The sequence below is a fragment of the Cervus canadensis genome, chromosome 2, assembly GCF_019320065.1.
Source record: "Cervus canadensis isolate Bull #8, Minnesota chromosome 2, ASM1932006v1, whole genome shotgun sequence".
Classification (NCBI taxonomy): domain Eukaryota; kingdom Metazoa; phylum Chordata; class Mammalia; order Artiodactyla; family Cervidae; genus Cervus; species Cervus canadensis.
Window position 1 is genome coordinate 26,836,579 of NC_057387.1, and position 8,949 is coordinate 26,845,527.

Genomic DNA, 8,949 nt, shown 5'->3' on the forward strand with positions numbered 1-8,949 from the left:
TCTAACACTGCATGTAGAGGACTTGTATGCTGAAAGCTACAGAACACTGATGAAGGAAATCAAAGGAGAGCAAAATAAATGGAGAGACATAATACCAGGTTCATGAATTGGAAAACTTAACTTAGTAAAGAGGTCAAGTCTTCCCAAATTGATATACTGGTTTAATGAAATTCATTTTAAATCCCCTGCCAGATTTGTTTGCAGATACACACAAGGTTATTCTAAAATTCATATGGACATGCAAAGGAACTGAGATAGCTAAAAAAATTTTAAGAAGAATAAAATCTCCCCAATTTCCTGACTGATATTATATAGTATGATATTATAATATGATATATTATGATATTATACAGTAATGAAGATTATGTGGTATCAGCAGAGGCGTAGGCACACAGATCAATGGAGGAGAATAGAGAACCCAGAAATAGACTCACACAAATATGCCAAGCTGATTTTTGGCAGGATTGTAAAAATAATCTAATAAAGGAAACATAGACTTCTAAACAATGTTGGAACAACTGGTCATCCAAGGGCAAAATAATGAACCTTGATCTAAATTTCATACCTTATACAAAAACAAACTCAAAATGGATTGCGGGCATAAGCGTAAAATGTAAAAATATAAAGCCTTTAGGAGAAAAGAGAAAAATCTTTGTGATCTAGGACAATGCCAAGTTCTTAGACTTGACACCAAAACCACAATCCATAAAAGGAAATAGCTTTCAGCAAAATTAAAATCTTTGGCTCTGCAAAATATCTTATTAAGAGAATAAAGAGACAAGCTACAGACTGGGAGGAAATATTTGCAAACCACAAACTTAACAAAAGACTAGTATCTAGAATATGTAAAAAACTCTGAAAACTCAATAGTAAAAAAGCAAATCAAACCCATCTGAAAATGGACAGAAGATGTATACAGATATTTCAGTGATGAAAATGTGCAGATGGCAAGCAAAGTTGCTCAACATCATTAGTCATTAGGAAAATGCAAATTAAAACCACAGTGAAATGTCACTAACTTTACACCTATCAGAATGACTAAAATAAAAAATAGTGACAACATCAGATGATGGCAGGGATGTGGAGAAATTGGATCACTCATACATTGCTGGTGAATGTGTGAACTGGCACAGTCACTCTGGAAAAAAAGTTTGGCAGTTTCTTAAACTAAGCATGTGGCTACCATCATGCAACCCAGGAACTGTACTCTGGGCATTTACTACACAGAAATGAAAATTTGTTTTCATGTGATATCTAGGTACAAATCTTTATAGAAGTTTTGTTTGTATATTACAAAAACTGGAAACAATTCAGATACCTTTCAAAATGTGCCATGTTCACACCATGGATTACTACTTGGCAGAAAAAAAAAAAAAGCATGAGTTATTGATGTAATTGAGAACAAATTTCTTAATTATATATTGAGAACAAATTTAAAGATGAGACTGGGTAAAATGGAGACACTAACAAATTTTTTAAAGGAAGCATTTTCCATCATGAATTTTGTTAAGACAATTTCCTGTAAGTGCTATTAAGCATCCCAAAATTTTCCATCACTTTTTAAAAATTTTATTAAGAGCATTTTATAAGGATTAAGCACATAAATAGTTAATAAATATTTGATTTGGCAATTTGTTTTTGTTTGTTTTTGTTTTCTTTTTTCTGATTATAGCTGCTGCTAATTTTTTGGTGCTTTCCTGCTGGTGTTAAGTTTATAGAGGTAGATTTTGTCTGACAAATTTGATTTTTCCATTAGTTTTTCCCTATTAACAAATCTTATTCTACAGAGTGTTAGCCAATGTCTGTTTTGTGGTGGTGGTTTAGTCACTAAGTTATGCAACCCCATGGACAGAGTAGCCTGGCAGGCGATAGTCCATGGGATTCTCCAAGCTAGAATACCAGAAGGGGTTGCCATTTCCTTCTCCAGGCGATCTTCCCAACCCAGGAATTGAACCCAGGTATCTGCACTGTAGGCAGATTATTTACCAACTGAGCTACAAGGGAAGCCCATCGTCTGTTTTAGCCTCAGACATAGTAAGGACTTAATAAATATTAGCCACTATTATTATGCATTTGCACAGGAGTGTCCAGGAGTCTCCAGTGGAGCCGTAGATCCTAGTGACCTGCTGCAGGGTTGGAGGCAGTGAGTGTAGCAGTACATGCATGGGATCTTTTGTCACAATTATCTTCATTACCTCCACCATAGTTTGGTCCCAGGTATAGCAGGGAGGGAACACGGCTCCACCCATCAACAGAAAATTGGATTAAATATTTACTGAGCATGGCTCCACCCATCAGAACAAGACCCAATATCCCCCTCAGTCTCTCTCTCCCATCAGGAAGCGTCCATAAGCCTCTTATCCTTCTCCATCAGAGGGCAGACAGACTGAAAACCACAATCACAGAAAACTAATCAATCTGATCACATGGACCAAAGCCTTGTCTAACTCAACGAAACTATAAGCCATGCCACCTTGGGTGTAAGGCACTCAAGATGGATGGGTCATGTGGAGAGTTCTGACAAAATGTGGTCCACTGGAGAAGGGAATGGCAAACCACTTCAGTATTCTTGCCTTGAGAACCCCATGAACTGTATAAAAGGGCAAAACGATAGGACACTGAAAGATGAACTCCTCAGGTCAGTAGGTGCCCAATATGCTACTGGAGATCAGTGGAGAAATAGCTCCAGAAAGAATGAAGAGATGGAGCCAAAGCAAAAAAAAACATCCAGTTGTGGATGAGACTGGTGATAGAAGCAAAGTATGATGCTGTAAAGAGCAATATTGCATAGGAACCTGGAATGTTAGGTCCATGAATCAAGGCAAATTGGAAGTGGTCAAACAGGAGATGGCAAGAGTGAATGTCAACATTTTAGGAATCAGCAAACTAAAACAGATTCGGCAGGGTGAACTGAACTAAGATGACCATTATATTTACTTCTGTGGGCAAGAATCGCTTAGAAGAAATGGAGTAGCCATCATAGTCAACAAAAGAATCTGAAATGCAGTACTTGGATGCAATCTCAAAAATGACAGAATGATCTCTGTTCGTTTCCAAGGCAAACCATTCAATATCACGGTAATCCAAGTCTATGCCCCAACCAGTAACGCTGAAGAAGCTGAAGTTGAATGGTTCTGTGAAGACCTACAAGACCTTCTAGAACTAACATCCAAAAAAGATGTCCTTTTCATTATAGGGGACTGAAATGCAAAAGTAGGAAGTCAGTACAGAATGAAGCAGGGCAAAGGCTAATAGAATTTTCCCAAGAGAACGCACTGGTCAAAGTGAACACCCTCTTCCAAAAACACAAGAGAAAACTCTACACATGGACATCACCAGATGGTCAACACCGAAATCAGAGTGATTATATTCTTTGTAGCCAAAGATGGAGAAGCTCTCTATAGTCAGCAAAAACAAGACTGGGAGCTGACTGTGGCTCAGATCACCAACTCCTTATTGGCAAATTCAGACTTAGATTGAAGAAAGTAGGGAAAACCGCTAGACCGTTCAGGTATGACCTAAATCAAATCCCTTACGATTATACAGTGGAAGTGAGAACTAGATTTAAGGGACTAGAGCTGATAGACAGAGTGCCTGATGAACGATGGATGGAGGTTTGTGACATTGTACAGGAGATAGGGATCAAGACCATCTCCGTGGAAAAGAAATGCAAAAAAGCAAAATGGCTGTCTGAGGAGGCCTTACCTCCTCAGGAGGCCTTACCAATAGCTGTGAAAAGAAGAGAAATGAAAAGCAAAGGAGAAAAAGAAAGATATTCCCATTTGAATGCAGAGTTCCCTAGAATAGCAAGGAGAGATAAGAAAGCTTTCCTCAATGATCAGTGCAAAGAAATAGAGGAAACAATAGAATGGGACCAACTAGAGATCTCTTCAAAAAAATTAGAGATACCAAGGGAACATTTCACACAAAGATGGACTCAATAAAGGACAGAAATGGTATGGACCTAACAGAAGCAGAAGATATTAAGAAGAGGTGGCAGCAATACACAGAACTATACAGAAAAGATCTTCACAACCCAGATAATCATGATGATATGATCAATCATCTAGAGCCAGACATCCTGGAATGCGAAGTCAATAGGGCCTTAGGAAGTATTACTACAAACAAAGCTAGTGGAGGTGATGGAATTCCAGTTGAGCTATTTCAAATCCTGAAAGGTGATGCTGTGAAAGTGCTGTACTCAATATGGCAGCAAATTTGAAAAACTCAGCAGTGGCCACAGGACTGGAAAAGGTCAGTTTTCATTCCAATCCCTAAGAAAGGCAATGCCAAAGAATGCTCAAACTACCGCACAATTGCACTCATCTCACACGCTAGTAAAGTAATGCTCAAAATTCTCCAAGCCAGGCTTCAGCAATACGTGAACCATGAACTTCCAGATGTATAAGCTGGGTTTAGAAAAGGCAGAGGAACTAGAGATCAAATTACCAACATTCGTTGGATTATCGAAAAATCAAGAGAGTTCCAGAAAAACATCTACTTCTGCTTTATTGACTATGCCAAAGTCTTTGACTGTGTGGATCACCACAAACTGTGGAAAATTCTGAAAGAGATGGGAATACCAGACCACCTGACCTGCCTCTTGAGAAATCTGTATGCAGGTCAGGAAGCAACAGTTAGAACTGGACATGGAACAACAGACTGGTTCCAATTCAGAAAAATAGTGTGTCAAGGTTGTATATTGTCACCCTGCTTATTTAACTTATATGCAGAGTACATCATGAGAAACACTGGGCTGGATTTTAACTTATATGCAGAGTACATCATGAGAAACTCTGGGCTGGAAGAAGCACAAGCTGGAATCAACATTGCTGGGAGAAGTATCAATAACCTCAGATATGCAGATGACACCACCCTTATGGCAGAAAGTGAAGAGGAACTAAAAAGCCTCTTGATGAAAGTGAAAGAGGAGAGTGAAAAAGTTGGCTTAAAGCTCAACATTCAGAAAACTAAGATCATGGCATCTGGTCCCATCACTTCATGGGAAATAGATGGGAAACAGTTGAAACAGTGGCTGACTTTATTTTTCTGGGCTCCAAAATCACTGCAGATAGTGACTGCAGCCATGGAATTAAAAGACACTTGCTTCTTGGAAGAAAAGTTATGACCAACCTAGACAGCATATTAAAAAGCATGTTACTTTGCCAACAAAGGTCCATCTAATCAAGGCTCTTGTTTTTTCAATAGTCATGTATGGATGTGAGAGTTGGACCATAAAGATAGCTGAGCACCAAAGAATTGATGCTTTTTAACTGTGATGTTAGAGAATAGTCTTGAGAGTCCCTTGGACTGCTAGGAGATCCAACCAGTCCATCCTAAAGGAGATCAGTCCTGGGTGTTCATTGGAAGGACTGATGCTGAAGCTGAAACTCCAATACTTTGGCCACCTGATGTGAAGAGCTGACTCATTGGAAAAGACCCTAATGCTGGGAGGGATTGGGGGCAGGAGGAGAAGGGGACGACAGAGGATGAGATGGTTGGATGGCATCACCGACTCAGTGGACATGAATTTGAGTAAAGTCTGGGAGTTGGTGATGGACAGGGAGGCCTGGCGTGCTGCAGTCCATGGGTTGCAAACTGTTGGACACGACTGAGTGACTGAACTGAACTGATTATGCATTTTACCAGTAATCTTTGCAAATTTGTTTTGCAATATAATACATTCCATAAAATTTTAACGTGCCCAATTCAGTGGTTTTGAGTATGCTCACAAGGTTTTACAACCATCACTACCTAATTCCAGAACATTTTGTCATTCCCTCCAAAAATGTCCATGTCTATTAACAGTCATTCTCCATTTCCCTCTCCCTCCAGTCCTTGGGAACCACTAGAAACTCTAAATACTCTTCAGACAGAATACAATGTCTTTAATACAGCCTCTCAAGTGGCCCACAGGGAAAACTGCAGTTTTTGGATTAGGGGCAAGGTGAGGGACAGCCTGGAGGATGAGTGCTCCGCTTGCTGGAAGGACACCCTCACTAGTGCTCTTCAGTGCACTTATCAGCTTTGGCCACAGCTTCTTCAATGGGTCGCACCATATAGAGGGCCATTCTGGGAGATGGTCATGTTCATCTGCCAAAATCTGCTGGTATCCTCTGATGATCTCCTTTGAGGTACCAGTTACCACATATGACAGGTAAAGACCTCTGCCACCTGGAATGACTGAGACAAGAAAAGCCGTATTTTCAATGCACAGGACACAGTTAACTTTTCTTCAGAAAGTTCATCCATACCCAAGATGGCAATGATGTCCTGAAGGGATTTGTAGTCCTGTAAATGGTAGCCCACTCCTGTATTCTTGCCTGGAGAATTCCATGTTCAGAGGAGCCTGACAGGCTGTGGTTCATGGGGTCGCAAAGAGTTGGACACAACTGAATGACTAACACACACAGGATCATTTGCATGGAAACAATTCATAGGAGAATCATTGGAACAGTTGGGGATAATGTAAAGTGCTTGCCACACTACCTGGAATATGTTGAGGTTTCAATAAATACTACCAATTATCATAATTGGGCTTCCCCGGTGACTCAGAAGTAAAGAATCCACCTGCAATGTGGGAGATGCAGGTTTGATCCCTGGGTCAGGGAGATCTCCTGGAGAAGGAAATAGCAAACTACTCCAGTATTCTTGCCTGGGAAATCCCATGGACAGGGGAGCCTAGCGGGCTACAGTCCTCGGGGTCACAAAAGAGTCAGACATGACTTAGCATCTAAGCAGCAATAACAACAGGATCTTTTGCACCCCAGAGGCAACATCATAATGCTCATTGCCAACAATGGGACTCATGATGCAAGAGGTGGAGTCCAGAGAATCCATAGCTGGATAGACGCCCAGCTCAGCAATAACATGGGACAGCACAGTGGTGCATGTCCACATGGGCAAGAGTAGTGGCAGGGACAGGGCCAGTCAAGTCATCAGCAGGCGTGTACATAGCCTTAGAGGTGTGATAGAGCCCTTTTGGGTGGTGGTTATTCTTTCCTGCGTGGTACACATGTCAGTGGCCAGGGTAGGCTGATAATCCACTGCAGAAGGGCTTCTGCCCAATAAAGCCAATATCTCTGAGCCAGCCTGGGTGAAACAAAAGATGTTATCAATAAGCAACAATACATCTTGACCTTCTTGGTCTCTGAAGTATTCAGCTACGTCAACATAGTCAGAGTTGCCCAAACTTGAGCACCAGGCAGTTCATTCATTTGATCATACATCAGTGCTACCTTAGAGGTAGAATTTTTTAAGTTGATATCACCAGACTCAATCATTTCATGGTATAAGTCATTATCCTCTTGCATCCTCTCACCAACACTAGCAAACACAGAGTACCCACCACAGGCTTAACAACATTGTTGATTAGCTCTATGATCAGTACTGTCTTCCCAATTCCAGCACCAGCAAAGTGCTCAATTTTGCCACCTTTGACATAGGGAGCCAGCAGATCCACAATCTTAATACTAGCAACCAGAATTTCCTGCTCAAAATTCATCTCCATGAATTAAGGAGCTTCAGCATGAATAGCAATGAATTGTTTGGTTTTGATAGGACCCCTCTCATCAAAGGTTCTCCAGTGACATTCACAAATCTACCTGAGGTCTCAGGGCCAACAGGAATTTTGACTGATGCACCAGAATCCAGGACATTCTGGCCTCTAACTATGCTTTCCATACCATCCATAGCAATGGTCCTTATTGTTCTCTCACTCAAAGACTGGGCCATCTCCAAAACCAGCTTGGTTTCCCTGCCTTGCACTTCCAGGGCATTTAGGATGGGTGGTAGCTCCTCACCAAATTGGACATCTCCCACTGCACCAATGATAGCCACCATGTGCCCAGTGGTGGAACATGCCTTTGGCAATGGAGGTGTTTGCTTAGCATAGTCTCTGACAGCCTGGAGCACTGCTGAGGTGACCCTCAGAAAGAGCTGGGCTTGTAGCAGCAGTGCTGAAGGGCTGAATCCCCACAAGGACCCTGAGGCCCAGGTAGCAGCCACACAACCCATGAGTCCCAGCATAGTGGTGCCTGGGTGAAGACTGCTTATCTATTAATTTTTATCTCTATGAATTTCGCTATTTTAGACATTTCAGGTAAGTGAAGTCACATAATATGTAGACTTTTGTGTCTGACTTTTTTCAGTTAGTATGTTTTCAAGGCCCATCCATATTACAGCATGTTATCAATGCTTCATTATTTATGACTGAATAATCCAGAACTATGGTGTTGGAGAAGACTCTTGAGAGTCCCTTGGACTGCAAGGGGATCCAACCAGTCCATCCTAAAGGAGATCAGTCCTGGGTGTTCATTGGAAGGACTAATGCTGAAGCTGAAACTCCAATACTTTGGCCACCTCATGCGAAGAGTTGACTCATTGGAAAAGACCCTGATGCTGGGAGGAATTGGGGGCAGGAGGAGAAGGGGATGACAGAGGATGAGATGGCTGGATGGCATCACTGACTCAATGGGCATGAGTTTGAGTAAACTCCAGGAGTTGGTGATGGACAGGGAGGCCTGGCGTGCTGCGATTCATGGGGTCGCAAAGAGTCGGACACGACTGAGTGACTGAACTGAACTGACTGAACTGACTGATGGCTATACTGCTTTGTATATCCACTGTATGGATGTATCATTTTGTTTATTCATTCATCAACTGATAGATGTTTGCAGCTTCTACTTTTGGTCTATTATTATAATGCCACTATGAACATTTGTGTATAAGTTTCTGTGTTGACATGTTTTCACTTCTCCTAGATATTTGCCTCTAAATGGTATTCCTACTTTCTCCACTTACTAGTCAATGCTTGTTATTATCTGTCTTTTTGATTGTAGCCATCCTAGTGCATACAAAATTATATCTCATTGCGGTTTTGATTTTCACTTATCTAATGACTAATGATGTTGGACATCTTTTCATGAGCTTATTGCCCATTTGCACATC

At 41.2% G+C, this 8,949-nt stretch overlaps 1 pseudogene across 1 annotated transcript; it reads right to left on the reverse strand.

The window, feature by feature from the left end:
- Nucleotides 1-5,999: 5,999 nt before the first annotated feature.
- LOC122427437 lies at nt 6,000-8,028 on the reverse strand (annotated as a pseudogene). The gene is made up of 2 exons (XR_006265415.1): nt 6,757-8,028; nt 6,000-6,300 (listed from the first exon to the last, which is right to left on the reverse strand). The product of XR_006265415.1 is annotated as an ATP synthase subunit beta, mitochondrial-like (transcript).
- Nucleotides 8,029-8,949: the final 921 nt, after the last annotated feature.